This window comes from Heterodontus francisci, chromosome 15, assembly GCF_036365525.1.
Source record: "Heterodontus francisci isolate sHetFra1 chromosome 15, sHetFra1.hap1, whole genome shotgun sequence".
Classification (NCBI taxonomy): domain Eukaryota; kingdom Metazoa; phylum Chordata; class Chondrichthyes; order Heterodontiformes; family Heterodontidae; genus Heterodontus; species Heterodontus francisci.
Window position 1 is genome coordinate 27,260,600 of NC_090385.1, and position 24,497 is coordinate 27,285,096.

At 43.2% G+C, this 24,497-nt stretch overlaps 1 protein-coding gene across 3 annotated transcripts in view; it reads right to left on the reverse strand.

The window, feature by feature from the left end:
* The window catches only part of ammecr1 (AMMECR nuclear protein 1), a 160,891-nt gene that overhangs the window by 5,617 nt on the left and 130,777 nt on the right, over positions 1 to 24,497 (reverse strand). The window lies entirely within an intron of this gene.

Consider the following 24,497-nt stretch of genomic DNA (forward strand, 5'->3'; position numbering starts at 1 on the left):
TTGGCTGAGCTGTTTGGAGGAATCCCAAAGGCATGGAAAGTGTTATATAAATACAAGTTTTATTTATAGATGGCTGCAAGCAAGCAGTGAAACTGTAATTTAACCTCAAAGTTTGGATGGTGTTTAAAATAGTGAATGATAAATCCTCCAAGACATCCCTGTCTAGTTTACTTATTATAGTCGTGCTGTATGTAACCACCCTGCATCGTATTACATTTCTAACTTTCCCAGTTCTGATGAAAAGGCATAAACCTGAAACATTAATAATAAAAACAAGAAATGCTGGAAATGCTCAGCAAATCTGGCAGCATCTGTGGAGAGAGAAGCAGAGTTAACGTTTCAGGCCAGTGACCCTCCCTCAGAACTCCAGTTAGGATGATAGGAGTCAACATGTAATGGGCTCCTTTCAATTTCAATGGGTTTTCCCCGAGCTAACTCAGTTGCAGTTAATGAGTTGCATCTTTGCAGACAGGCCTGTTTATTGACAGTAATTGAGGGGCCACCTGACCTCTACTCCATTTTGACTGTGATACAAATGTGCCCATTTTCGTGTAGCTCAGTTTAACAGCTGATTTTTTTTTGGTCATAATTCCTCCAGTTGTCCTCCATCATTGCTCCTTTTCAGCACGACACCTTCCCACAAAAGGGAAGAAAAAAAATTCTTGGTATTTCAATTTTTGTTGTTTCTTGTTTTTCAGAAAGGAAAGAAAGATATAGGATAGCACACATTTGTACATTTATCCCATGTACTCCTCAGGCTTTCAGTCATGATTTCTTTACAGGCATTTTAGCCATAGTGTTTTACATTCTAGCCAAGGCATCTGCTATAATGTTGATCTTCCCAGCCACGTGTATAATTTTCAGGTTGAATGGCTAGAGAAGTAAGTTCCATTGAAAGAGTCTGGCATTTTTAATTTTTCCAGGAACATTAGGGGATTGTAGTCGGTGCAGATTTGCATTTCTCAGTGTTAGTTATTGGCATAAACTTTGAAATGTTGAAGGGGTAGTAGCAGTCCTAATGCTTCCTTTTCTATTGTGGAATATTTTCTTGAATGTTTGTATATTTTTTTGAAAAATAGCCCATCAGCTTTTCAAGGCCGGAATCATCATCACGGAGTAAGACTGCACCCACAGTGACATCACTGACATCAAAATCCATCTTAAAGGGCTTGTTGAAATTTGGGGCTGCCAATGCTGGCTCATTTGTTAAAATTGCCTTCAACTTTTCAAAAGCGAGCTGGCATTGTTCTGACCCCATCACTTCTACACTTTTCTTCAATGTATCAGTTAAAGTTGTAGCTAGGGTGCTGACATTTTCAACAAAACCTACATGTTCCCAGGAAACACATTATTTCTTTCTTTGTTTTGGGAATGAGGATATCTACCAGAGCTTGCCTGTTGCTGCCTTTGACAACACCCAACCTTAGCCTACAATGTGGCCTAAATAGGTTACTTTAGTGAATTCACTCTTTGCTAAATTGGCCACTAGGTAAGCTTTCTGTAAACCCTTTGAGTTCCCTTAAATGGTTCAAGTGGTCTTCCTAAGTATCACTAAACTAACAGGCCATCCAGGTGAACGACCCATATATTCAAACCAGTTACCAGCTGGTTCATGAGGCTTTGGAAAGTTGCTGGGGCATTCTTTAAACCAAATGGCAGTACTTTACATTGAAATAAGCCATTGGGTGTGACAAATGTTACAATTTCTTTTACTTGGGTAGTCATGGAGACTTGCCAGTACCCTTTCAGTAAATTGACTTTACTAATGTAAGTGGAGTTTCCTACTCAGTCGATGCAGTCCTCAATACAGGGGATTGGATTGGAATCTCCTTGCTACTGCATTGACTTTGCAGTAGTTAATGCAAAGTCTGGTTGATCGGTCAGGTTTAGGTACTAGTACAATAGGGGAGCTTCAGTTACTTTGGCTGGGTTCAATTAAATTGTTGTCCAGTATGTATTGGATTTCCTTGAGGACCTGAGCCAATTTGTCAGGGCTCAGTCTGAATGGGTTCTGTTTTATAGGTGGGGTCTCTCCTACATCTACATCATGTATTGTTAAGATGTGCAACCTGGTGTGTCCCTGCAAGTTTCCTCAAACTCCCGTAGCAGTGTTGCTAGGTCCTGTTTCTACTAGTCAGAAAGATAGTCAAATATGTTGTCTAATCTCCTTAATCTTTCTGTATTTTCCAATTTTATGGTGTGTGTGGGTGGGGGGGTGGGGGGGGGGGCGTGAGGGTGGGGGTTCAATTTGAGAACTTTCTGGGTTCTCTTCCTCGCCTACTTTGTCTTCACTAGTGCTCTCTTCCTCGACTACTCTTACGGCCTGACCCACACTTACTAGTCTATCTGGTTCCCAGCTGTGATATTGCATTCCAGGTTGACTGCTAAGAGGGCCGAATACACAAACAGACATGGTCAAAGCAGCTAGTCACATGACTAAACTGCTGGGCAAACCGAGTTTTTTGAATTTGTACAGTTTGGCCAGAAGTTGTTTGCTCCTGGACTGAAAAGATCTCTCCTGTCTGCTCCCATCTCTTTCTCACAAGCCTCTGAATCCACTGAAGGCACATGACCCCTAGAGAGAAAAGCCTCCTACAGCGAACAAGGTTTAAGAATACATGACCCCAACGAAAAGCAAGATCTACCCACAATCAAGGACTCTACAGTGAGCTCGAAGAACCGTAACAATTCTTCAGGTATTGCCTCAAACTTTTCCACTTAATTTTTCTTCTGCTCTTTTCTGTCTCTATTTGCACGTGTGTATCACATATGCATGCTAGCATGGGCATGTCGTGTATCCGCGGGCATTAACCGAATCAGAAGTCAAATTTAAGATTAATAAATTTCAACTTTCTTCTTTAAACCTGAGAAAGCCTGTTTGTGCTGGTTTCTTGGCCTTATATAATTGGACAGCAGTGAACAAGGATTCACCAAGGGGGAGTTAAAAACACTAAAAATAAAACCCTGTTACAGTAAGACCAGGCGAAGGCTGAAATTGAATTCTAGACCACTTTCTCACCTGGTCGTAACAGAAATTTGGGTGCCAGTGGCCGAAATTCTACCCACAAACGAAAGAAATTGCAATCAATAAGAGCAAGATTTCAATACAGGTTTTCTTATGGTTGTGTTTGCTTGAATACTAACATATCTGCAACTGAAGCTAGTGGCTCCCCAAGCCAGGGTGAAGTTACATGAGATAAGTTAAAAAATGCTGTCTATGGAGAAGCTGAGAAAAATGACTGAGCAGTGTGGAATCACTGTACGTGGCAAAGCTAGGAAGTCTGAACTCCTAAGGCTGGTGGCCAACCATTTTTCCCTTGAATCTGAAGCAGAAACAGGGTTAGCAGCAGACCCAGACAGGGTACTGCTAGCAAAGATACAACTGGAACAAAGGAAACATGAAGTAAAAGACAGAGGGAGAGAGAGAGAGAGAGAGAGAGAGAGAGAGACCCCGAGACCGGAGGGGAGGGAGGGAGAGAACATTCCAGAAAGAATGTCAAGGGAGTTGAAGCGGCTCGAGTTAACTAGGGAGTGACAGAGTAACCCCAGCGAAAGCATGGCCAATATGGAGAAGCGTAATTCAGGGCTTGGTACAGAATTGTTAAAACTAGCTCAATTCATTCCAAAATTCAATGAGAAAGCTGTGGAAGCATTTTTTTTTGTGTTCTTTGAGAAACTGGCAAGGCAGCTAAAATGGCAAGCTGAGACCTGGCCTCTTTTACCGCAAAGAAAGCGAACTGGAAAAGCCCATGAGGTTTATTCCCTGTTGCCAGATGAGAGTTCATCAAGTTCATAACTGACCAAAAATGCTATCCTTGGGACATATGAATTAGTACCCGAAGCCTATCGCCAAAAGTTTAGAACCCTCAAGAAGCAAGTTAATCAAACTTATCTGGAGTTTGAAAGAAGCAAGCAGCTAGCTTTTGACCAGTGGCTGAGAGCTCTTAAAGTACTGTTCAGCTATGGGAATCTCAGAGAAGTAATTCTGTTAGAAGAATTTAAACACTCTCTCCCAGTCTCCATAAAGACCCATGTAGAGGAGCAACGGGTCCAGAGAGCCCAGCAAGTGGCCGTTCTGGCCGATGAGTTTGCTGTAATTTAAAAGTCGGCTTCCCAAAGGAGAACCTTTCCTAGTCACCCCCACAAATCTGAAAAGGACAAGGGGTGGGATGATGATGGAAGCCTAAGCAGTCCTGGGAGAGAAAGGAAAGCAGGAGACACAGGGGGCCCTCCTCTAGCCAAAAAGGAAGGTGCTGTGAGCAAGAGTGAGACCCGGAGACCTGTGTGCTTCCATTGTAATAAAGCAGGTCATTTAAAGCTGACTGCTGGAAACTAAAGGGAAAACCGGTAGGGTTAATCAGGCATACCCACTCAGTGAAGAATGGAACCTGACGGAAAGCACAGAAGAACAAGCTGTGGCTTTAACTGCAGTGAAACCCAGGAAGCTTACGGTTGTAAGTGCAGGAAAATTTAATAGGATTCCTGAGAGTTATCAAGGTTTTGTGTCTGAAGGAAAAGTAACTCCATACCCTTCGAGTGGGGCATGCGTGACCATAGTGATTCGCAGGGAAACAGGATCCCTTTTACTGGGAAAAGGCCTGACCTTTCCCCCCCAGAGAGTGCAGTGAACACCATAATGGTGGTGAATGGTATTGGAGGGCAGTGTACGCCTGTACCTGTACAGTGGGTGCACCTGGAGTGCGACCTAGTTTCAGGACTAGTGATCGTAAGGATTGTTCCTAGTTTGCCTGTGGGCGGGATTGACCTGCTCCTAGGTAATGATCTGGCCGGGGTAAAGGTGGTAGCCCCCTCAGTAATGAAAGAAACACTGCAGGAGGTCATAAAGACAGGGCAGTAGCAGGAGACGGACCCTTGCAGTTTCCCTGAATGTATAGTGGATCAGGCCATGATCAAACCAGCTCCCCCAGAGGAGACTGAATTGGCACTGCAGGCAGATGACCAGGTCTGTCCGTCAGACTCTTTTTTGGAAAGTTAAGAGTCCCAGGGAATGAATTAAATGGATTTTCCCCTCGGTGAGCCTCAGCGTGCCTACCCAGTATTGCGAGTTAGCACAGGCTGCCCAGTCTGAAAGTGAAGCACAGGGAGTCCCTGACTGCTAGTATTTAAAGAATGAGGTACTGATGAGGAAATGGAGTTCTCCTCTCAGACCTGAGAGCAAGGAGTGGACAGTGGTTCACCAGTTAGTGGTGCTGCAGAGGTACCAGAGAAAAATATTAAGGGCCCACGAGACTACAGTGGCTGAACATGCCGATGTCTGCTGGAAAACAGCATCATAGGAGCTGACTTTCCTATAGGGTGGCTGCAGAGGTGATTTTTGATTTTGATACTGTCATGCTGGGCCCCCACCTGCCAAGAACGTGGCACATTAATTTTATCATGAACATTAATTTTTAAACTGTTACTGGAGTGAGGGGAGAACTTGAACAGATTGGCCATGGCTGGAAGGGATGTTTGCATATTAGCAGACGGTGTTTGGAAGGACAAAGCAGCCATTCCCTGACATTGATCACCAGATATTGAAGGTGGGGGAGCTCGCATTCCAGGTTGACTGCTAAGACGGCCTTTTTAAAAAAAATTTGTACAAACAGTTTGGGCAGAAAGCTGTTTGCTCCTGGATTAAGATCTCTCCTATCTGCTCCCATCTCTTTCTCACAAGCTTCTGAATCCACTCATGAACCCCAAGAGAGAAAAGTCTCCTACAGCGAAAAAGGTTCAAGAATAATACCTACAATCAAGGACTCTACAGTGAAATCGAAAAACTATAACAACGCTTCAGATATTGCCTCAAACTTTTGCACTTCATTTTACTTCTGCTCTTTTGTCGCTATTTGCATGTGTGTATCTCCTATGCATGCTAGTGTGGGCACGTCATGCATCTGTAGGCATTAACCAAATTAGAGTTTAAGTTTAATAAATTTCAACTTTTCTTCTTTAAACCTAAGAAAGCCCATTTGTGCTGGTTTCTTTGCCTGATAATTGGAAAGCGGTGAACAAGGATTCACCAAAGGGGGAAGCTTTAAAAACACAGTTGAAAGTTAAACCCTGTTACAGAAAGACCAGGTGAAGGCTGAAAGGGACCCCTAGACCTTTCTCTCACCTGGTCGTAACAGTCTCAGAACAGCAAAGCTCTGTTCCGAATTAAGGTTAATAGTTGAATTGCTGGAGGCATTCTTGCCTTGTGTTTGCAGCCTTTCTGAATTGAACTTTCTCACCGCTGCCTCTTTCCTCCTGCAATTGCATCTCTGCTCTTCAACTGAAACTGCATCTCCCTTTCGAAACTGCAATTCTTTCTTGTTTTTCCCTTTGGTAATTCCAATTTTTGTAGCTCAAGTTGCTCGTCCACTTGGATTTTAGCCTGGGCTATTTTTTTCAGGCTAGATTTTTTTTTTATATAAAGTATTTCATGATTCTGTTTGGAAGTGACTTGCACCTGGGTAGCAAGGTTTTTCTTTTTTAAATACTTAGTTGGTTTAATGTATCAAGGGATGTGTCTCCCTGTTCGACAAACTTTAGCATTAAATGTGCCCATGTTTTTTCTTCGAGCAAAAGAATGATACGAGAAAACCTGTTCATTCAAGTTTTCAATTTGAGGGGTCAATTTTTTCCCGTTTCCAAATCTCGTTTAATCTGATTGTTTAGAATTCTGGCTGCCAGCCCCCAATTTATTATGGGCAGGTGGTTAAGTGGTGAGGGTGGCTTCCACTGTTTACCTCCCAACTGACCGCAGATAATGCTTTGTTAAAAAAATGGTGCTTTAGTCAGAGTGTTTTTCGGGTCAAATAAACAGACAGGTTTTCTCCGAAGTTTTTAAAAAAAAAAATGAAGGTTAAATTTTTATTTAAACAGTAAAACCAGAATTGTTCGCAACCCCCACTCACTCACGCAATCTCATACGCGTGTGCAGAATAGATAGAGAAAAAACGGATAGGATGCAATTAAAGTTCAAATTGATGCAAGAGTTTGTGTTTCATAGAAACATGAAGCTTCTTATTTATTTAGAAATACAGCACTGAAACAGGCCCTTCGGCCCACCGAGTCTGTGCCGACCATCAACCACCCATTTATACTAATCCTAATTAATCCCATATTCCTACCACATCCCCACCTTCCCTCAATTCCCCTACCACCTACCTATACTAGGGGCAATTTACAATGGCCAATTTACCAATCAACCTGCAAGTCTTTGGCTGTGGGAGGAAGCCGGAGTACCTGGCGGAAACCCACGTGGTCACAGGGAAAACTTGCATACTCCGCACAGACAGTACCCAGATTCAAACCCGGGTCGCTGGAGCTGTGAGGCTGCGGTGCTAACCACTGCGCCACTGTAAAGTCTCTTCAAAAGGTGCCGACCTGGATTTTATTTTTAATTCATTCATGGGATGTGGACGCTGCTGGCTAGGGCAGCATTTATTGACCATCCCTAACTGCCCTTGAGAAGGTGGTGGTGAGCTGCCTTCTTGAACTGCTGCAGTCCATGAGAAAGGTACACCCACAGTGCTGTTAGGAAGAGAGCTCCAGGCTTTTGACCCAGCAACGAAGGAATGGCAATATAGTTCCAAGCCAGGATGGTATGTGACTTGGAGGGGGAACTTGGGAGGTAGTGGTGTTCCCATGCATTTGCTGCCCTTGTCCTTCCAGTTGGTAGAGGTCGCAGGTTTGGAAGGTGCTGTCTAAGGAGCCATGGTGCATTGCTTCAGTGCATCTTGTAGATGGTATATACTGCTGCCACTGTCCGTCGGTGGTGGAGGGAGTGAATGTTTGTGGATGGGGTGCCAATCAAGCAGGCTGCTTTGTCCTGGATGGTATCGAGCTTCTGGAGCTGCAGCCATCTAGGCCAGTGGAGAGTATTCCATCACACTCCTGATTTGTGCCTTGTAGATGGTGGACAGGCTTTGGGGAGGCAGGTGGTGAGTTACTCGCTTCAGGATTCCTAGCCTCCGACCTGCTATTGTAGCCATGGTATTCATATGGCTACTCCACTTCAGTTTCTGGTCAATGGTAACTCTTAGGATGTTGATAGTGGAGGATTCAGCAACCATAATGCCATTGAATGGCATGGGGACAATGGTTATATTCTCTCTTGTTGGAGATGGTCATTGCCTAGCACTTGTGTGGCACGAATGTTACTTGCCACTTATCAGCCCAAGCCTGGATGTTGTCCAGGTCTTGCTGCATTTCTACACGGACTGCATCAGTATCCGAGTAGTCATAAATGGTGCTGAACATTGTGCAATCAGCAGTGAACATCCCCACTTCTGACCTCATGATTGAAGGAAGCTCATTGATGAAGCAGCTGAAGATGGTTGGGCTTAGGACACTACCCTGAGGAACTCCTGCAGTGATGTCCTGGACCTGAGATGATCGACCTCCAACAACCACAACCATCTTCCTTTGCGCTAGGTATGACTCCAACCAGCGGAGAGTTTCCCCCCGATTCTCATTGACTCCAGTTTTGCTCGGGCTCCTTGATGCCATACTCGGTCAAATGCTGCCTTGATGTCAAGTGCAGTCACTCTCACCTCTGGAGTTCAGCTCTTTTGTTCACATTTGAACCAAGGCTGTAATGAGGTCAGGAGTTGAGTGGCTCTGGCTGAACCCAAACGGAGCGTCACTGAGCAGGTTATTGCTAAACAAGTGCCACTTGATAGCACTGTTGATGATACCTTCCATCATTTTACTGATGTTTGAGAGTTGACTGATGGGGTGGTAATTGGGTGGGTTGGATTTGTCCTGCTTTTTGTGTACAGAACATACCTGGGCAATTTTCCACATTGCCGGTTAGATGCCAGTGTTGCAGCTAAACTGGAACAGCTTGGCTAGGGGCACGACAAGTTCTGGAGCACAGGTCTTCAGTACTATTGCCGGAATATTGTCAGGGCCCATAGCCTTTGCACTATCCAGTGCCTTCAGTCGTTTCTTGATATCATGCGGAGTGAATTGACTTGGCTGAGGTCTGGCATCTGTCATGTTGGGGACTTCAGGAGGAGGCCCAGATGGATCATCAACTCGGCACTTCTGGCTGAAGACTGTTGCAAATGCTTCTGCCTTATCTTTTGCACTGATGTGCTGGGCTCCCCTATCATTGAGGATGGGGATATTTGTGGAGCCATCTCCTCCAGTTAGCTGTTTAATTGTCCGCCACCATTCACAGCTAGATGTGGCAGGACTGCAGAGCTTAGATATGTTCGATTGGTTATGGGATGGCTTCGCTCTATCACATGCTGCTTATGCAGTTTGGCACACAAGTAGTCCTGTGTTGTCGCTTCACAAGGTTGACACCTCATTTTAAGGTATGCCTGGTGCTGCTCCTGGCATGCCCTCCTGCACTCTTCATTGAGCCAGGGTTGGTCTCCTGGCTTGATGGTAACGGTAGAGTGGGGAATATGCCAGGTTATGATGTTACAGATTGTGGTCGAGTACAATTCTGCTACTGCTGCTGATGGCCCACAGTGCCTCATGGATGCCCAGTTTTGCATTGCTAGATCTGTTTGAAACCTATCCCATTTAGCATGGTGGTAGTGCCACACAACATGGAGGGTATCCTTGCTGAGTTGTTGGAGATTTCTGGTGGTAAAAACTTCAGTTTGGAGGTGGCGGTCACTTTTTTTAGTTCTCTGCTGCAGCAAGTTGTAGCAGCATGGCTTCTTCCGTAGCTGGACTGAGAGCCTTTGGCTGGAACTGGCTTTCTCTGGTCTTTTCTTGATCTCCCCTCCCTCCAGAGGGCTACCTTTTAAGGCAAAGATCCATCAGGTGACACAGTGCTCTCTCCCCTGATGTGACCACACAGTAGCCCAGGATATGGAAAGTATTGGTATCTGCTGTGTTACGACCAAGGTGAAAGGAGTGCACTGTCTTCCAGTTAAACTTCTCCATAGGTCAACATATTAAAAAGTTTGCCCAGGTACCGATCAATCATATACTCTGCTCTTTATCCCCACATAATATACCAACCAGATTTATTCAATAAACAAAATCAGATTATTGCAAAACACGACTTATCCAGTAACAAAGCAAGGCATTAACACATACCGAAATATGAAAGTACCCTTTTTAAATTAGTCCCCCCACACACAGGTTAACTAAAATATAAAAAGAGGCTTTCTCTGCAGAGCTCTTTTATAAAGGAAAACAGAAGAAAAACACTTTGGCCAGATACTTGCTAATTCTTGAAGAAAAAGAGGCAATATGGAAGGATGTCAGTTGTCCCTTTTGGTCTGGCATCCGGGTATATGGAGACGGATACAGGGATCTTTTCTGGAGTAGTTCATTCTGGAGATGTCGAAAAGTAGTCTGGTAGGCTTTCCAGCAGAAATGTGGCATCAGGGGTTTCAGTTCCCCCACTCTGGATTCGCAGGTTTTTCAAAGAGGTAGAGAAAGGAGTTGACACACTGGATTTTTCCAGGTCTCTTAAAGAGGTACAGGAAAGATGACCTGGGTGTTTCCCCCTTGGCAGGTCGATCACCAACTACTTTTCAACACAGTCCACCACATCCCAAATGAACCAAAATAATATCTCGGAAGTGAAACCCCAAGCAGCAAGTCAGAACCTCCTGACATGTCACTTCTCTGTCAACATCACCCCCAAGTCTCACAGCTCCAGCGACCTGGGTTCAATTCTGGGCACTGCCTGTGCGCAGTATGCAAGTTCTCCCTGTGACTGCGTGAGTTTTCGCCGGGTACTCCGGTTTCCTCCCACAGCCAAAGACTTGCAGGTTGATAGGTAGATTGGCCATTATAAATTGCCCCTAGTATAGGTAGGTGGTAGGGGAATTGTGGGTATGTGGTAGGAATATGGGATTAATGTAGGATTAATATAAATGGGTGGTTGGTCGGCACAGACTCGGTGGGCCGAAGGGCCTGTTTCAGTGCTGTATCTCTAAATAAATAAATAAAAATAAAGTCACCAAGGTTTGTTGTTTATTGAGCTTAAGGCATGTGATTTCCAGTAAAGGTGTTTTCAAACAAAACCTCTTGATGATCCTTGTTAAAAAAAAACATCCATGGAATCTTTTCAGTTCTCAAATAAACTAATGTTCACAATTCTAATAAATGAATCCTCAAAAAAATTTAATAGAAGCACTTTCATAACACCTCCATCCTTGGAGCGATGAAATACCATATTTAAATGCATTTCATTACAAAGTATGGAAAAACAGAAGATGAGAAAAGGTTAAAACAAATTTATGCATTCTCATTTACTCTATCTGTAGCTAATACAGTACTGCTTTGCATCATCTTTGCACTCAACTCAAAGTAATGTTAAATCCTAGACAAAACACCCACAATAACATTATGTTTCCCTGCGATGTGGATGATCTTTAAGTGATGAGGTTGCAATAGAAAACTTCATCAAAACAGTCTGGTGTTCTGGTTTTTGAATTTTTCCACAAAGGCTAGGGTGTTATGATCAGTAGATACCAGTGTCTCTCTGTAGTTGTGGCAGACAGACTTCAAAATGCTTAAGAGCTAGTAATAAGCCCAGGGTTTCTTTTTCCACTGTCGAGCATCTCTTTTGGTGTCGATTTAGCTTTTTGGAAAAGTATTCCACTGACCTTTCTAAGCCTCATTTTTCTTCATCTTGCAGCAGGACTGTGCCAACTCTCAGGTCACTAGTATCAATAGTGACCTTGGAGGGCTAAGAGAAATTTGGGGCAGCCAACACTGGTTCATTAATCATAATGGCTTTCAGCCTCTCAAAAGATGCTTGGCACTCCTTTGACCACACTATCTTGTTTGTTTTTGTGGCAAATCCGTCAGTGGAGCAGCTATAGTACTAAAATTTGGTACAAACAGTCGAAACCACACACCCCAAATACATGATTTCTTGCTTAGTCTTTGTCTCCACCAATGCTTGTACTTTTGTTGTTCTTGGCAACACTTGTCCTTGCCCTATTTGCCAGAGGTAGTTTACCCTCGCTTTTATCACTAAATCAGCCAATTGTAATTTTTCTAAAGAGAGCTTCCAGTTGTTCCAAGTGGTCCTTCCAGGTACCACTGTATGCCAGCACATCAAGGTAAACCACACAATTAGAATCACTGGCTACAACTTGGTTCATTAGTTTCTGAAAAGCAGCAGTGGCATTTTTTGTTTTAGCCCGAATGGCACTCAGCATTGGAAAAGATGGTCTGGTGTGACAAAGGCAGATATTTCTTTAGCTCAGGGCATTAAAGGAACCTGCCAGTATCCCTTTAACAAATCTATTTTTGTAGGAAACGTGGCACTGCCCACTCTGTTAATACAGTCTTCCAAACGAGGAATTGGGGAGGAGTCTGCCTTTGTTATTGCATTAACCTTTCTGTAGTCTATGCAGAGTCTAGTTGAACTGTCAGGTTTAGGCACCAACACTGCTGGGGAACTCCAGCTGCTTTGACTGGGTTCAATTCGGTGGTTTTCTAAAATGTATTGGATTTCTGCTTTTACCTGGGCCTGCTTCTCTGGACTTAAGTGATAAGGATGCTTTTCTATAGGAAAGGATTCCGCTATATCCACATCATGTATCTGTGCCCTATCCTGGTTTGTCCCAACAGACTCCTTTATATGCTGTGAGTAGCCTTGTTAGGTCTTGTTGTCCTGCATCTAAATATGAAAGCATAGTGTCTAATCTCCCTAACAATTCAGTATTAGCTAACTATTAGCAGGAGGTTCAATTTGAGAATTGTCCAGGCCTCCTTCTGCCTCATCCGCACTATCCCTTTCAACCTTCACTGACCCTACTACCTGACATACCTGTGTTTGCTTATTCTCCTCCTGGCGATATTATTTCAACTTATTGAAGACAGAGCCAATTCCTTTTCCAGCAATCTGGGGAGTTAAATAATTTACTTTACCAGTTCACTTCACCACTTACAGGGACCCAAACTTTGCTTTCAATGGTTCACCCTGTAAAGGCGGTAATATTAACACCTCATGCCCTGTTGAAATGTTCAGGTCTTGGCATGCTTGTCTGCCCATTTCTTTATGGTTATTTGGGAAGCTTTCAGGTGTTCCTGAGTTACTTTGCAGGTTCTCATGAGCAGCTCCTGGAACACAGATACATAATCGAACACAGAGGATTCGTCCCTCTGTTCGAAAAACTTTTCTTTGATGAGGCAAGAGGTCCTCTAAAATTAATGCCCATAAACTAATTCAAAAGGACTAAAGCTGATCGACTCATTGGGTGAATCCCAGTGCAAACAAAAGAAATTCTAGCCTATTATCCCAATCATGGGGATATGCATGGCTGTATGCCCTGATCATAGTTTTGAGGGTCTGATGTTACCATTCTAAAGCCCCTCGTGTCTGTGGGTGGTATGCAGAGGACTTGAACTGTGTTATACCCAAATTACCCACAACTTACTGAAAAATTTTAGACATAAAATTGGAACCTTGATCCAACTGAATCTCGAATCAGTAATCCATATCTAGCGAAAAATTGTGTTAACTTCTCTACCACTACCTTAGCAGAAATTGTTCTCAAGGGAATGGCCTCTGGGAACTGAGTAACCAGATCCATAACAGTGAGTATATATTGGTGCTCAGCTTTTGTTTTCGGTAAATGTCTTACACAGTTTATCAACACCCTACTAAATAGTACTGCCAAAAACTGGTATAGGAATTCGATGTGCTTGTTTAATGGCAGGTTGCTGTTTACCCACAATCTGGCACGTTTTACAAAACTGCACCACGTCCTTGTAAAGACCCGGCCAGCAAAAATTTCAACCTGTACATGATTGTGTCTTCCGGATCCCCACATGTCCCGCTATCAGAATTTCATGGGCTATTCTTAATATTTCCCGGCGATACCACTATCCAGCAAACAACTGTCCAGTCTTCGCCCGCAGGTCTGTGAGGAAGTCTCCACTTCCTCATCAGAATCCCATTTTTAATGAGCTTTCTGGAATTCCCTTTGCCTCAGCTTCAGTTGGAGCAGACTGTGCCACTTAACTCTAGATTAGCTTGCTGAGCCATGATCAGAGAGGACTTACTTAACATTTTCTTCGGATTATCCAAATCCCCAAAGTTTTACACATCGGACTGTCTGTGGTGCCAATGGAACTTGTTTAGCAATTGCTCGAGTCACTATACATAGAGTCATAGTTATACAGCACAGAAACAGGCCCTTCGGCCCATCGTGTCCGTGCCGGCCATCATACATGAGGGAAAAATTCCTGGAACCTTTTCCTGCAAATGTTCTGTCTCTTCGACTTCACTCGGTCTTTCCTCGACTTCTGGAGAAGCTACCTTTGCATCGGCCATATCATTCCCCAGGAGTAGGTCAACTCTTTTCTTTCTTTCTTTTGGGCCTCCTTATCTCGAGAGACAATGGATACGCGCCTGGAGGTGGTCAGTGGTTTGTGAAGCAGCGCCTGGAGTGGCTATAAAGGCCAATTCTGGAGTGACAGGCTCTTCCACAGGTGCTGCAGAGAAATTTGTTTGTTGGGGCTGTTGCACAGTTGGCTCTCCCCTTGCGCCTCTGTCTTTTTTCCTGCCAACTACTAAGTCTCTTCGACTCGCCACAATTTAGCCCTGTCTTTATGGCTGCCCGCCAGCTCTGGCGAATGCTGGCAACTGACTCCCACGACTTGTGATCAATGTCACACGATTTCATGTCGCGTTTGCAGACGTCTTTATAACGGAGACATGGACGGCCGGTGGGTCTGATACCAGTGGCGAGCTCGCTGTACAATGTGTCTTTGGGGATCCTGCCATCTTCCATGCGGCTCACATGGCCAAGCCATCTCAAGCGCCGCTGACTCAGTAGTGTGTATAAGCTGGGGGTGTTGGCCGCTTCAAGGACTTCTGTGTTGGAGATATAGTCCTGCCACCTGATGCCAAGTATTCTCCGAAGGCAGCGAAGATGGAATGAATTGAGACGTCGCTCTTGGCTGGCATACGTTGTCCAGGCCTCGCTGCCGTAGAGCAAGGTACTGAGGACACAGGCCTGATACACTCGGACTTTTGTGTTCCGTGTCAGTGCGCCATTTTCCCACACTCTCTTGGCCAGTCTGGACATAGCAGTGGAAGCCTTTCCCATGCGTTTGTTGATTTCTGCATCTAGAGACAGGTTACTGGTGATAGTTGAGCCTAGGTAGGTGAACTCTTGAACCACTTCCAGAGCGTGGTCGCCAATATTGATGGATGGAGCATTTCTGACATCCTGCCCCATGATGTTCGTTTTCTTGAGGCTGATGGTTAGGCCAAATTCATTGCAGGCAGACGCAAACCTGTCGATGAGACTCTGCAGGCATTCTTCAGTGTGAGATGTTAAAGCAGCATCACAGGCAAACTATGGACAACTCCGACGGTTACCGTTCCAGACATTAGATCAAATTCCACGTGCACCCGATACAAAAAGGTACAGGTATTTATTCATCGCCGATACCATTCACTAAAACCTTGGCATTCAATGCGCTCTCAGGTGGAAAAGCTATGCCTTTCCTCAGCGAGAGCGCTTGGGTTGCTCCTAGTGTGATTAGTAAGTTTGCGGACGACACAAAGGTTGGTGGAGTTGCAGATAGTGATGAGGATTGTCAGAGGATACAGATCGGTTGGAGACTTGGGCGGAGAAATGGCAGATGGAGTTTAATCCGGACAAATGTGAGGTAATGCATTTTGGAAGATCTAATACAGGTGGGAAGTATACAGTAAATGGCAGAACCCTTAGGAGTAGACAGGCAGAGAGAGATCTGGGCGTACAGGTCCACAGGTCACTGAAAGTGGCAACGCAGGTGGATAAGGTAGTCAAGGCGGCATACGGCATGCTTGCCTTCATCGGTCGGGGCATAGTGTATAAAAATTGGCAAGTCATGCTGCAGCTGTACAGAACTTTAAGTTAGGCCACACTTGGAATATTGTGTGCAATTCTGGTCACCACACTACCAGAAGGACGTGGAGGCTTTGGAGAGGGTACAGAAGAGGTTTACCAGGATGTTGCCTGGTCTGGAGGGCATTAGCTATGAGGAGAGGTTGGATAAACACGGATTGATTTCACTGGAACGACAGAGGTGGAGGGGCAACATGATAGAGGTTTATAAAGTTATGAGTGGCATGGACAGAGTGGATAGTCAGAAGCTTTTTCCCAGGGTGGAAGAGTCAGTTACTAGGGGACATAGGTTTAAGGTGCGAGGGGCAAAGTTTAGAGGGGATGTGCGAGGCAAGCTCTTTACACAAAGGGTGGGGAGTGCCTGGAACTTGCTGCCGGGGGAAGTGGTGGAAGCAGGTACGATAGCGACGTTTAAGAGGCAACTTGACAAATACATGAATAGGATGGGAATCGAGGGGTACGGTCCCCGGAAGTGCAGAAGGTTTTAGTTTAGGCAGGCATCAAGATCGGCGCAGGCTTGGAGGGCCGAATGGCCTGTTCCTGTGCTGTACTGTTTTGTTCTTTGTATCCCTAAGTATAACTATAGATTTACCTGCCTCACTTGAGGGATAAGGAGTTAAGTTTCCTTTTGACAAGAATTCCCTATAGCTCTCAAGTATCTTATTCACAACCCCTGCACTCTCAGGAGTTTCTACAGCTGCAGTCAGAGTCACAGCCTGATCTGTCGCACTCTCAGTAAGGGCCCCTTTCTCTACATTGGCCTTGTGTACCCCAATAGATCCCATGGGTTTGTCCCGTAATTTCCAGCATTGTGCACGAAGGTGTCCCACCTTTTGACAAATGGTAACACTTGGGCTTTTGGACCTCACTTCTGCCCTCAGCATCTTCCTTTCTGGCCTAAAGATGAGATCCAGGTGCGTTCCCATCTGTCCCTTCTTGCCCCTGGCTACTTGCCTTCCTTTCACCCTCCCACCTTCTATCTTTCTCGGGTTTGTGGGGATGACAGATAAAGGGTCTGTGCTTCTCAACAAGGTCTTAATAATCGGCGATCTCAGCTGCCTGTCTGGCTGTTGAAACCTTCTGCATTTCTACATGGGTTCTTATCCACGGAGGGAGTGAATTTTTAAATTCTTCCAGGAGAATTATTTCCCCAAGGGTCTCATACCTGGCCTCGACCTTTAGTGCCTGTATCCAATGATCAAAATTAATTTGCTTTACCCTCTCAAATTCTATACAAGTCTGCCCAGACAATCTCTGGAGGTTCAGAAATTTCTGCTGGTAAACTTCAGGGACCAACTCATAAGCAGCAAGAACAGCCTTTATTGCTATCACAATCTGCAGAAGCTTCCTCAAAAAGCATAGCATAAATTTCATGAGCTCTGCCAATCAACTTGCTTTGCATGCCTAGTGTCCAACTTTCTTTCAGCCGCCTCATCGGTTTAGCTAGCTTTTCAAAAGAAATGAAAAATGCCTCTACGCCCCTTTCCGAAATTTGCACAAATTTAAACAGCACTCCACTGGGTCCTGGGCTGGAGTCAGCTTCTTCCTCCTTAGAACTTGGAATCAAAGCCAGCCTTTTGTTTTAGTTCCAGCACTTTTTTTTTTTTTAAATTCGAATTCCCTTCCTTCTCTTTCACTTCCTCTTTGAAATTCTAGTTCAAGTTTCTTCATTTCTTTTTCAAGCTCAAGTTTCTTCATTTCCAATTACCTTTCCTTTTGAAATGATCTCTTGCCCTTTCCTCCTTTTTCCTTTCAAGTTCATCTAACAACTGAATTTTAGGTAATTCAACTGAACTACCATGTGGTTCACCTTTTTCTTCTCCCAATTTCAATACTGTGCTATTTAGTCATTTAGTAGTACAGAACTTGAGTATTGCTAAAAAAAACTTCCATTTTCCCTTACAATGATTATTCTTACGAATTGTCCTGATGAGTGCAAGACGAAAAGCTTCGACAACATATCTCTATTTTCAACTGTGCTATTCCTTCAATTATGTCTGTTTTCTTAGCTCTTGGTTTTAACTCTAATCCCAATTTTGCTGCCAATGCTATTAGCTTAACCTTGGTTAAGTTTCTCAAATCACTCAGGGATAGGTCCTCCTTCTCCGGACAGTTCGTAGCAACTGACAAATCCATTCTTGTAATGCAAACTTTACTCTAATGCACAAGAAACTTGTTTTCTCCTTTCCTCTTTTCAATTATTATTACTCCACTTACAAATGCACGCCATCGGCTTTGGGTTATCCGGCACAGAGCTCCCAATTATTTGTTACGACCAAGGTGGGAGGGGTGCATGGTCTTTTCTAGTTAAACTTCTCCATAGGTCACATTTATTTAAATGTTTATCCAGTTACCGATTCAATCAAGTTTTCTACTCTGTATCCCAGAATAAAATACACCAACCAGGTTTCTTTTAACAAAATTATCAGATTATAAAACAATGCTCATCCGGTAACAAATATTGAAATATGAAAGTTCCCTTTTTACCTCAGCCGCCCGCACCAACGACCCCCCACCCCCAAACCCCCACAACGCAGGTGAACTAAAATATAAAATTCTTTGCAGAGTTCTTTTACAAAAAGAAAAAGAATACTTTGGCCAAATGCTTGCTAATTTTTGACAAAAAAAAGACAACAAGGATGTCACTTAGTCCTTTTGGTCTTATGGAGACTGATCACTGGAATCTTTTCTGGAGCAGTTCGTTCTAGAGGTAGAGAAGTAATCTGGTAGACTTTCCAGGAGAAACGGGGTTTCTCAGGGGTTTCAGTTATCCCACTCTGGATTCATAGGTTTTTCAAAGAGGTAGAGAAAGAGGAGGTGACACACCAGATTTCTCCGGTCTCTTGAAGAGGTGCAGGAAAGATGAGTTGGGTGTTTCTCCCTTGGCAGGTTGATCGCCAACTGCTTTTCAACACCATTCACACTCCAACTGAATCAAAACAATATCTCAGAAGCAAAACACCAAACAGCAAGTCAGAACCTCCAGGCCACTATAAATCTTGACATCACTTCTCTGTAAACATCTCCCCAAGTCACCAAGTTTTCTGTTGTTTATTGAACTAAAGGCATATGATTTCCAGTAAAGGTCGTTTTCAAACAAGACCTCTTGGTGACTGTTGTAAAAAAAAATATCCATGGAGTCTTTTCAGTTTTCTCAAATAAACCAATTTCCACAATTCTAGCACACGAATCCTCAAAAAAAATAGAAGCACTTTCATAACAGCTGGCGTCTGGCACGGGACAATTCGGTTACAATGGTGCTACTTTACACCTATTTATCTTGCTTTGGACTGTGGAGTCAGTCTGTTTACAGAACCTTTGTTAGTTCATTCCTGTAGATAGGAGTCAATAACACGTACTGGGCTCCTTTCAATTTCAATGAGTTTTCCCCAGAGTTAATTCAGACGCAGTTAATGAGTTTTGTCTTTGCAGACAGGCTTGTTTGACAGTACAGGGTCACCGGACCTCTACTCCATTTCGTCTGTGGTACAAATGTGCCCATTTTCTTGTGTTTAAGTTTAACAATTGATTTTATTTGTCATAATTCCTCCAGTTCATTACTTATTTCATCACAGCTCCTTCCAAGCATGACAATGGATTTATATACCCCTACACCATGAGCTTTTATTTTCCACACTAGCTTTCGATGTTGCACCTTATCAAATGCCTTCTGGAAATCTTTGTTCTGTGGCTGCCATGCCAGTCCACGGAATTTCGTTTTAGCATGTCCAGTTCCTTCTGGCTGTGGATTCCCAACCCAACAGACAATGGGGTATACTTCTGCTCTACTAGATCAGGTTCAATTCCCACTGCTGCCATATTAGCCAACCTGGGTCGTCCTTTGCAGCTTTTCAAACACTGCCCACAAATCATGCTCCGCTTTGCCTTCTGTAGCCTCCTACTTTTCTTGCTGCCCAGTAAATCATACAAACAACCTCTCTACTGAAACTCAGTCCCCTTCTGGTCCCAAACTCCACTTCAGTCCCAAATTTCAGGTGTTCCTTAGTGCCATCTTTCTCCCATTTCACTACCACTTACTATTGTGCCAAAAAAAAACTGTATTAGGCCTTCATTATGATATGGTCACTACGACAACTGGATACAAGTCGCATACACGCCTTGATTTTGTGCTCAAGCCCTGGAGTGGGACTTGAACCCAGAACCTTGTGACTCAGGTGTGAGTGCTACCAACTGAGCCATGGCTGACAAATACGTTTGTGTGTATATATAAACTATACCTCCCAGATATACGTAAAGGCCAGGTATTGCAGTGGTAATGACAGAAAAACTGTCAGCATTCTCCGCCATTACACCACTGAAACAGACAGCAACTTCAACAGACCAGACGTGCAGAACACTGAAATCCAGAAGCTGCTGTCAGCAGGTCTACACTGCTCCATATGGAACGCTGTACAGGTTCCCATAAAGTGCAATCTCAATTGAAATCATGATTTGCTGAGAACTTCCACAGTTAGTGTTGCTGTAAAGACACAACTTCACAAACCTCACAACAATGAGGTGTAACTGTTTTTTTTTTAAAAATCACATATCAATTTCATAATTAGTTCTAAACACCCTTACTGGCCCCGAGAAGCTAACTGTGTATTTCTGGAATGTCAAAATTCTCCACAATTAAAATCCCATATTTAAAACATTTAAAAAAGTATTACCTTTACTTTAACTTCTATCTTAATACAGTCATAAAGTTTCAGATAGTGAAATAAATGTAAGTGAACGATTTAAGTGTTTTTAACTTCCTGGTTTGCTGTATGAATTCTTCAACTTGATTGGCTGCCTACCTGCTTGTTGAGATCACTGCTGCTGCACACCAACATATCCCTAACTTGGCGCCAGACTTAAACTGCCATCAGGAAAAGGGGACATTCCCGCCACAGAGATTGCTAGAACTTTGTGGACAGTTTTCTTCAAGGTCAGCAGTAACTGACCTTGCTTTGCCACTGACTGCAAAATCTGGGTCAATAAAAGTAAATGTATTTATGCTGTGTGAGCATCAATTGTAGATTGGGTTGATTTCTTTCCTCCTTCTCCCTCGAGGTGCTGAGGGAAAGCGTAATACCTCAACTGAGATCAACTAATACAACAGGACTTGACATCTTATGAAGTCCAAAAAAAAAAATCAGCCAAGAACAAGATTCAGGTTCCAATTATAATGCTGGTGCAATGGATCATTTCTGAACTGAATGGCCAACAATGGAAACAATTTCATCACTGAGGTGTTGAGAGATTTAGATTTAAGAAAGTCTGCAGGCAACCTCATTCATGTACACATATCAAAACTATTTACCAGTTAATTATGTGTTTCAAATAACATCTATGTCTGGCTCCAGTGCAGGACAGACATGCAAACTATAATTTACTACTAAAAGTCATGTTGTTACTGATTTTCCATTTTTGTTGAAATTCTCTTCTCTCATCTTATCCATTTTGTTTCATCTTGTTGGCTGGACTTTAATTTTTCCATGGCTGATTGGAAACCCAAAGGGGACTTCTTTAAATCTGGATTATATTGGGCTTTTCATTCACCTGTGCAATTCTATCCCCATCTCAAGACTGCATACGTTGCAATTCCACTAGTGTTAACCAAAATGCAAACAAGGACAAGGAAAAAACAAAACAAAACAAAAAAAATCACTACTGTAACTGGAATTTGCACCTATCTTAATTGAATTGAAATGCTCCACTAATAAAGCAACTGGGATAAAGGACAATATTTATTTGCTGGCTTACAAAGATTTCTTTAAACATTTAATGTGAATGTGGCATAAAATTTTGAGTGAATAAAATGGTTACAGCACTATTCTTCAAATCAAGCTTTACTGAGCACATCGCTGTTCCGCATGGGACATAAAGTTGAAAATGAAGTTTCATTATGCCCAAAAGGAGTTTACTTTCTAGATGTGATGGAACACCAATTTGAGGCACCATGGAGTGTTGCGCATATATTCATTCTCAAATAGCCACTTCTACACACCTTAACTTCATAGTCATCAAGTGTGTTGCTATGGCAGAGTGTGTGTGCATTAAGTGGAAAAGTGAGGTTTGAAATCCAAAGGAAAAGCACAAGGCTATGCTACAGGCACCTCAGATTGGCATAGGCAGAAATCTAAAAGTACAACAACCATTTACCCTCTTGAATGCAGATGGTGAAATACGTGTTCAAGGAGGGGAACAGGAAAGGAAACCTTCATCACATGATAAATTCAGATGAAGACCCTTCAGTGCATCTGACCTCATCCAAAATACCATTCCTACCATCTTCCCATTACAGTATCTTTCCCAAGAAGTCCACTGTCCTGGCTTTAATAAACCTGCCTGGCATTCCCTTCCAGCTGTTGGATCATCATCTGAGTAAATTTATCCTTCACAATCTCTGCTCTAGCCCTGCTGATCCAGTGTATCTGAAAGTATAGATTCGTCTTTATCTTGTTAGTGGGCTTTTATCTTAAACCGACGACATTGTTCTGCACTCGTGCGCAGACATATTTTGGGCTAGGACTAACAAATATGCATAACTGATTACATAGCCCATTTTAAATTAAGCAGAATTTGACATGACAATCTTTCTTGTTGATTACAAAACTATGCTCAAGTTTCCAATAGCCTGCTGGTACTTGTACAATTTGACGTTCGTGTACAAAACATTTAGTTCATTTGGGAGTAGTGTGAAAATAGAATTTCCGTGGCAAAACAGTAACTCAACAAAAACAAAACATGGTTGTGAATTTCTTCAAACCATGGAAGTAAGAAGTGTTGAACTAAAATGAGATCTGCAAATTGCAGTGTGATCATAAGGCATTTAAAGCCCATCATGCTTAATATGCTATAGTGAAGACAATGACCGAAGCTTTAAACAGGACATATCTGGACTCAGGGCTAAATTGTGGCGAGTCGAAGAGACTTAGTAGTTGGCAGGAAAAAAGACAGAGGCGCAAGGGGAGAGCCAACTGTGCAACAGCCCCAACAAACAAATTTCTCTGCAGCACCTGTGGAAGAGCCTGTCACTCCAGAATTGGCCTTTATAGCCACTCCAGGCGCTGCTTCACAAACCACTGACCACCTCCAGGCGCGTATCCATTGTCTCTCGAGATAAGGAGGCCCAAAAGAAAAAGAAAGAAGATATCTGGACTCACTGCAGAACACACTAAACTTACCATAGTTGCCAATAGAGTGGCGTTAACAGAATGGGTAGAAGTGACGGAAAAGAGAAAGGCAACAATATAGCAAAACCACAATGTTACAAGTATCAGAAAAAAGTTAGACAAATGTCTTCATTGTAACTAGATATTAATTTCCAAAGTGACCCAAAATGTCAATTTAATACACAAATTAAAAGGAAAATAATTGAGAACTAAACAGAGGTGAGTTTTAGTGATCAAAGTTGGAGAAAATTATTACAGCAAATATTAGATTGTCACAAGAACATAACGGCAGGTTAAACACATCTGAAAAATGCTGCACTATCAGCAGATTGCTGAGCTATCAGAGAGGCTGAGTCAGTTTTTGTGAAGAAATTAAAAAAAAAGTGGGCTGGCAGTCCATGCCTGCATACTGCAAGACAATCTGCAGGCTTGGGCTGATAAATGGCAAATAACATTTGCATCACACAAGTGTCAAGCAATGACTATCTCCAACAAGAATCTAACCATCTTTCTTCGACATTCAATGGCATTACCACCACTGAATCACTCACCAGAAACTTAACTGGACCAGCCACATACTATGGCTACAAGAGGTCAGAGGCTAGGTATTTTGCAGTGAGTGACTGGCTCCCCAAAGTCTTTCCACCATCTACAAGGCACGAATCGGAGTGCACGAATTGGAATACTTTCCACTTGCACAGAGGAGTACAGCTCTAATGCTCATGAAGCTCAATATCATCCAGAACAAAGCAGCGTGCTTGATTGGCACCCCATCCACCACCTTAAACATTCACTTCCCCCACCACTGGCATACTGCAGCTGCAAAATGCACGATCTACAAGATGCACTGCAGCAACTAGTCAAGGTTTCTTTGACAGCACCTTCCAAACTTGTGACCTCTACCACCTAGAAGGATAAGGGCAGCAGGCATGTGAGAACACCACGACCTGCAAGTTTCCCTACTTTGCCACAAACCATCCAGATTTGGAAATATATCACCGTTCCTTCATTGCCACGATCAAAATCCTGGAACTCCCCAACAGCAACGTAGGAGGACCTACATCATATGGACTGCAGCAGTTCAAGGTGATAACTCACCACCATCTTCAAGGACAATTAGGGATGAACAGAATGTGCTGGTCTTGTCAACAACACCCCATGCACAAAGAAATCTGAAGACCAGGAAGGTAACAGAATTAGTTCCAAATGAATTAAAAATCTCGAAAGTACAGAGTGTAGCAATGAAAAGCTAATGACATATGCATCATGCTTGATGCTGAATATATGAAATCTATATGACATCCAGGAATACATAAGGAGTAAGTTGCTTTGGTAAAACAGATAAATGCTAAACTTGAAGACCAGCAGGCAACACTCTGCAAGAAGCAGAGTATAAGCAAAATACTGCAGATGCTGGAAATCCGAAATAAAAGTGTGTTGGAAATACTCAGCAGGTCTGGCAGCATATGTCTTTTCTCTCTCCACAGATGCTGCTGGACCTGCTTAGTATTTC